Source organism: Clupea harengus, chromosome 15 (assembly GCF_900700415.2).
Source record: "Clupea harengus chromosome 15, Ch_v2.0.2, whole genome shotgun sequence".
Classification (NCBI taxonomy): domain Eukaryota; kingdom Metazoa; phylum Chordata; class Actinopteri; order Clupeiformes; family Clupeidae; genus Clupea; species Clupea harengus.
The window spans coordinates 25,709,954-25,717,542 of record NC_045166.1 but is presented as its reverse complement, the minus strand read 5'-3'; positions in this window follow the sequence as shown (position 1 = coordinate 25,717,542).

The window sequence follows — 7,589 nt, the reverse complement described above, 5'->3', positions numbered from 1 at the left end:
TGGTGTTTGTTTTTTTATTTTCTGGAAATGTTTTTATTTATTTATGCTAATCTATTCTATTCTATTCTATGGATAGGTTTCCAGACATTTCTTACCAGTGGAAAGATCAATATTTGTGATGTTAATATTTTTTGTCAATAAGGGATAGCTGAAATTGCCCATCAGAGATGTCAGATTATTAGCAACACCCATGCTGGATACAATTACGTCAATTTCAAGGACAAATCTGAAACTTTGTGTAGCTGAAAAAAAAGGCAAATAAAGAAAACTTTAGATAATACCATTATATCTATTTCAGTTAATATTCATTTTATTCATTTATATAAACATGAGATGAATGCTTATTTAAAACCAACACTTCCATTTTTTGTTTTAGTTTGAAATCATCTATATGTATTCTTTAGACAGTTACAATACAATTACGCTAAGTACTGTAAATGCAGCTGTTTGTTTTAAAGTGATTAGGTTAGAGTTCATTTTCAACTTCAAATAAAGGGTGTGAAAATAATCTACTTACCAGACCGCTTCATTCTAAGGTGGGGTTGAATTCCATGTTTGTTTGTGAGCTGTGGATTGAGAAAAAAATATGATAGCGTATCCAGTTTATATAAAATACAATTCTTTCTGAACCAATGAAATTATGTAATGCAAGCACATGCAACATGTCGTCTTCAACTCAAAACTAGACACATCCCTACTAGACAACATCCATTACTCAGTTTGTAAATAGAATAAGCAATTACTAGTTAGAAATGTCTTCTGTACCTGAGAAAAAGTGATTTCGTAGAATGCCCCTGTTACCACAACACAACAGATAATTATGATGAGGGTGACTGATTCACCCCTTGATGCTGCCATGCCTGTCCACAAGAGAAAACAGAAAAGACCTTCATTTTTAGAGGGAACCCGTTATTAAGTAATGTATACCTTAATTGTTTGTTTTTGTTATGTTTATGACATTCATATAAAAAACGATTATAAACACATATAAAACTAATAACAAGAGAAATATGCACTTATAATACCCTTCCTGAGTGTAGCACTGTAAAAATATATACAGTACATATATAATAGATGGTTGAATAATGAAGCCTAAAACAATCATACCATAACATGAATATTGTTTCTGTAAAAAACAATGGCAGCATAACTCTGGCTTCATCACTTACACCAAAAAGCTGAGATATAGCTTACTACAGTATGGCATGGCACACTTCTGAAGTACTTCCACAGTATACTGGCATATCTAGTCTTCCATTTTAGTGTCTGTTGTGTCTACTCAGTATGGACAACTGAGAGTTCAAAAAATCTTCTATTGTAAATGGACATTCAATATTTTTATACGGATTATGTTGTATTGCATTATGCTCTATTTCTTGTTGATAATATTATTATTATTATTATTTTTTTATAAGTTAAATACAATAACTATAAAAATAGCTGCAAGCTGCAATCATCGGAGTCCAAGCACAACCAGAAGAGTTGCAACCAATGGTGGAATTGGAAGGGCTTCAATAGGAGAAATAAGGGGTGGGATTGGAAGCGCTTCAATAGGAGAAATAAGGGGTGGGATTGGAAGCGCTTCAATAGGAGAAATAAGGAGTGGGATTGTAGGAGGTGTTGTTATTTCCACTGTTAATCGTCTAGGTTCAATCTCATGAAGTTAGCTGATATTATTATATTATATAAATAGTGGGCCACATTAATCTATTAGTGGTTTATTTGTGGTGTAAGAACAGCCTTTAACTAAATGTAAGGAAAACAAAGATGATTGCTTCAAGATGATAGCTCTTTCCATGGTATATCAGTGCCTCCGCTTCCATGTGTGAATAAAAACATGAAGTCTTCTGCCAAGCATGCTCTCTATGTTCCACAGTTGAATTATGTGTCCTGACTTGCTGTATCATGGTCTGGTATTGAACTGCAAGGCCTGTGACTAAGTAGCTAGAGTGGATAATGAAGAGAATGAGAAAGACCATAGTGTCATGGCCCATCTACCCTCTGTTTGACTCTTTGTTTCCATGTTTGTGTGACTGTCTGACAGAGTATGTGGGCGTGCATATGTGTGTATGTGTGTGTGCGCGCGCGCATGTGTGTGTTCTCTCCTTTTTATGTCTTGGAATATGTCAACCAGTTACCATGGTCTTTGATTGGGGGAAGGTGTCCAGGAGGGGATGATCAGGGAATTAGATAGATCAGTCATTCATAAGGGGTGGGTCATAGGAGTGAGTTCTAAGGCGTTTGCTTTATTTTTGTCAGAGCTGAGAAGAATACATTGAGAGCGTGTGTATTTATTTAACTTACAAGTAGTATTTGTCTTATTCTTTCTGGCAAAAATGATTTATTACCCCAATTTGGTTGTATTGCTTGCCTGCCTTCATGTTTAAAAGGACATTGTCATAGCCTGGATTCAAACCTTGGACCCTTCAGATTTTCAGTCTGATGCTCTTCCATTAGTGACACAACAAGAGGAGACAATGGGTCGCTCACACCTATCCCCCATCACCTTTCCAGTCAGATTTGATTGTCAGGTCAGTAAGATAGTCGTGTATCTGTCAGGGAGATTTATGACCCCATCCCGTGTCAGCTTTGATTGATAGGTCAGTTTTATTGTCGGGTCAGTAAGATAGTCGTGTATCTGTCAGTGAGATTTATGACCCCCACCCCGTGTCAGCTTTGATTGACATGTCAGTTTGATGGGCAGGTCAGTTTGATTGTCATGTATCTGACAGTGAGGTTTATGCCTTAGGGCGTGTGTGTTTGTTCATTGGCTACTGAAAGAAAATGTTTTTATTGTTTATTGTTATCGTGGTTTTTATTTTAAAAAAAATCTATTAGACATATCCATCCCCTTTTCATTTCTTACTTTTATTTATATATTAGTTTTAGCTTTGTACATTTACCATCTTTTGTCTTTGTTATTTCATTCTTTCACTTTTTTATTGTATTATTTTTGCATATATAATGCTTAATATGTTTTTAGTCTTTCTTAACCTATTATTCTATTCTTTTGTACATGTTCCTTCTTTATTGTCAATTGTTTCACCTCCACTGGAAAAAAAACATGATGCTACAACTTCTGTTGTTTTTAAACGAATTAAATCAATGTGAAAATGTACGTGATTTGGTTTGAGTTTTCACTATACTACTGTTGAAATGAGTTTTGCAAAATAGAGAATTTGGAGAGAGAAAAAAGATTTATCTAAATGAGAACGATACTTAGGAATACGAATGGCCATGTTCCTGTCAGCATGGTTTACGATGTGTTGAGAAAAAAGGTATGTTTCAGGCTTGAAATGGGTTGACCTGTCCTGATGGTTAAAAATGTGTTTGACTGGGGATTGGCTTTCTGTTTGCTTTCATTGTACAGTTCACTCAAACTAATGTTTAAAGACATTGTATGGCCATTTTACCACAAGTTTATATGGTTCCTTGGGGTCTTAATGAAATGTCTGTAACATACTTTGGTCATAATACCACAAGGATCATTTAAAACAGCACCCCTTTTACCCTGTCTAAAACAGCCCTGCTCAGAGCAAACTGTTTTGAGTGCCTGTTCCTTTAAATGCTAATGAGCCAGCTAACCCCTCCCCCCTCCTCCACGGGGTGTGCTCACCCAAGTACGGTTTATAGAATAAGGAAATCACTAGTCTGAGATAATTAGGGATCACAGAAAGCTTCGTGTCAACTGTGCATATCTTTGGTGGGTCATTCTGTCAGGCCACATGATGAACCGTAGCACATTGTTCAGATGTGCTTGCCTAAACACCAAGAGCAGCTGTAAATAACAAACACACTGTACACTCCACACTGTAAATAACAAAAAAATGATACACACACATTTTTCACCATATCAGAACACATTCAAAGAACACCGCCAGTCTACAACTTGAAAGGTTATGACAGGGAAATAAAAGACGGGTGTTTTTATGAAGAAGAAATGCAAAAATCAGTAGGGATAAAACTTTCAAAGTTGAGAAGATTTTTTTTAGAAATAATGAAAATGGTTAGAAAGAGAATGGTTCTGGTCAAATGGCTTGGATGGCCTTCACCAGTTGGGTTCGCGAAGAAGTGGTTGACGTTTAGAAACCTTTTAAAAACCCTTTTAAAATGAACACAATGCTGTGATACGGCCCTAGATTTAGTTCCCAGTCATCCTTAGAAACAAAGACAACACTGTCTGTGTCACTGTACCACAATTTATCACCCGACTTATCCATAAGATTGTACAATTCTAATCGTGCATATATCCAGGGTGTTAGGAGAGGTGCCTGCAGGCGGTTGGCTAGCATAGGCAGTGGGTTACATCAATGAAAGAAAAACTATCTCTCGACTCTTGTCTGTTGCTTTTGTTAAGGTATTTAAAAGCATTTGACAAGACATGATCTTAATAAGACATGACATTGTTCCACTGTAGTTGAAGTCGAGGGAATAATCCATGACATTGTTATAAAATCATTTGACAGTGTAATAAAAACTAACACATAAAGCTAATAGTTTCTTTAAGTTTAATAATTAGGCCTGCAATGGCTGAAGCCATAGCCCAGAGGTTAACATGGATTTCCCATAACAAGCAAGGTAGAAGTGAATGAAATAGCCTGGTCCTAGCCACAGCCCATATAGGCTTTTTGTTTTTGTCACAGACTGTGTGAAAATGGTGCATTTAACTGAATTTCCAGGGGGAGGATGCCCCCTAACCCCCCTACAGGTCTGGGCTAAGCCCTGAATGTTTTCAACGCATCATCATCTTGGACCGGAGGCGAGTCGACGACAAAGTTTAGAACACGATTCGATTTTTTGAACGTCAGGTCTATAGCAATGGCTTGCTTTTCATTTAAATCAACGTATTGTTTTACCGTCTTCAACAATTTGAGGCACCCCCTAGACAATCTGGGTTCAAAGCATGGCCTTTCTTTCCTTAGCAACCTGTGTCACTAGTAAACAAAACTAACTAAGGTTACCAAGCAGTTCTCTGATAAAGCTGATGACTTAATGGCATAGGTATTGTATCGATCTAGCCATTTTATATTTAAATTGCAGTGAAACACTGTGTTTCTGGCAATATTATGCTCTAAAGTTTAGAGTCTTAAATATCGCCAAATAAGTGTTGTTTTCACCCGTTGACGGTAGCGCCGTTAATGGATGTTTCTGAACATCAGATACAGTCCATCCCAAACAGCCTCATCGGTGGATTTTGGTCGGCACTTGTGTGCCACTTCTGGTCCGCTCTCGGACCACCATCATGGTGTAGCCAGGCGTGGATATTAAGACAATAACATAAAAAGGTGAAAAAGCAATTGCTGGAATTTGAAATCATATCCTTGGCAAGGTCTATTTAAATATCAGCCGCAAAACTGTGGGCCGTTTGTCTGTAACTAACAGCGGTCGCACGAAAACCGATGACCAGAATGACTCACCGCCGAACGTCTCCGTCAGTGCGAGTTGGCCTCAACTCTCTGATTTTGCTGGGATTTTAAAATGTTATGTATCTTCCTGAAGTTTCTTATTAATTTTTGTGCCTCATAATAAACGTGGTATAAGATGCTGTAGCGAGTAAAAATAACAGACCATGACGTTAATTCTTAATTATAAGGAGTAATAACTAGTTGTCTGATTGACATGTTCCAAGCAACCCATTCGCCATGTTATGAGCATTGTTTTTCCTTTTGTATTTTTTTTAACTATTGAATAGATGTCCCAATTACATCGGTACATTAACTCAAAACAGAAAGAAGATTATGATGAGCATTGTGGTATTTTCCATTTGGCATTCCAATTTATTTCACATTTAGCTTTCCAATTTATTTCACATTTATGGATTCTGTGAATATAGGCTAGCTCATGCGTCTCTTTCTTCAGAGAGACAGGAGATTGAACTGACCTGTGATAACTGATGCTGTAATCCTTTAGGAAGAAAGTTGTCTCTTTGAATAAATATGATATGGCTGGTGGGCTTTGATGTGTGCTATCAAACAAACCCTGAGAGGCGCTGATGCTTCCGATAGGTTATGCCTTCCTCAGAGAACAATTTGATTAGCTAACTACCATGATGTCTGAGACAATCAAAACTAAAATTGTTGTATTCATTGCCACCACTGCGACGTGTTTGAGGCTTTGGTGGGCGGAGCTCAGACTGAAGCTTCACGTTGAACGTTAAAATCCGTTTTCCCCCCACGGAGTGAAAAGTGGTCGGATTTTATGACTTGCATTAATCAATAAAATAAAATGGCCTAATAATAAGATATAGTTCCATTAACGATTTATTCGGTTTGGTTACAACATAAGTGGCATGTTTAATGATATCTGTTATGTTTTGAGCATTATTACCGGACATTTTGACAGGCAAGTTTTTAATGTATAGTTTTTCTGTCTAAAAATGTACCAGGCAAAAATCGGTAATTGCTGGTTAAAGGAAATCCTGGTACATTAATGCCATGTCGACTGTCAATATGCCATGAAAGCATGATTATGTTCTCCAAATACCATTTTAAAATCTAGCCTCTCTTTGAATAATAAAAAAAAGCTGAGCTGTGCCCCTTTGCTATTCTTCACACAGGGCACACATGTACAAGGACACAAACTAGAGGTTCTCCAGAAGATTGAATATCATTTTGATCATACTTATGAAATAATACAAACTAATGAAAAATTAAAAACTTTAAATGAAAAAACAATGACAAAAAAAACCCCATTACTCTGCGAAACGTACATGTGATTAAAAGTCAGATTTCCAACATAATGTTAATCAGAGAGAACCTATTGTAATAGTTGTGAGGACTTCTTAAATAAACACATCAAATAACTAGTCAAAGAACCAAAGAAGTTACTAGGTAGGGCAATTCCCTTCATATCCCATTACCAACCTGTTTTTTTTCTGCCCTACCTTGACGCTCTTCTGGTAGACATGCTTTCTACATGCTTCAAGAACATTCTCGCGTCTGTTGTGGGAAGGGTTGTCACAGCCACCTCATATTGTGCCGTGTCTCCCATCTGAAGGGTCTCTGATCACTGTCTGTGACAAAACAGTTTTCTGCAAATGCAGGTTAATTCAGTTTTAATTATAAACTGAAGTCATGAGTAGTATTATTTAAAAGGCTGACGTAATAGCTGCATCACAAATAGCCACTTCCATCGTTCAAACCACTGTAGCTCCAACACTGTTACACGGACGTCTTGGTTGGATTTGGGCTAGTTATTTGTGTAGGTTACATCTGTTCACTGTATATATAGTAATACTAATTATTTAAAAAGAAATGACAAGGGGTTCCGGTCATGACGTGGACGTGAGAAGTCGCAGAACCCATGTGCTCCGGTGAAATATATCACATATAAAAGTAAACCTGTTCGTTTGATGTTGTAAAAAGTCTTAGTCGAGTAATATAAGTGCAAGATATCAGTAGGATCCAAAATGAAGTCGAGTAAACCCAGTTCAAGAGGTAAAGAGAAGAAGAGAGATGGCGATTTGGAGTTAGCTCATGGGCTAGCTGAAGCCCCAGAAACCCAAGCTAGGGAGGATGGAATTTTAGCAGCTATTCACGCTCTTCGGAAAGACTTCTCTGCCCAGCTCAAAGAAGTTATCACCTCAAACC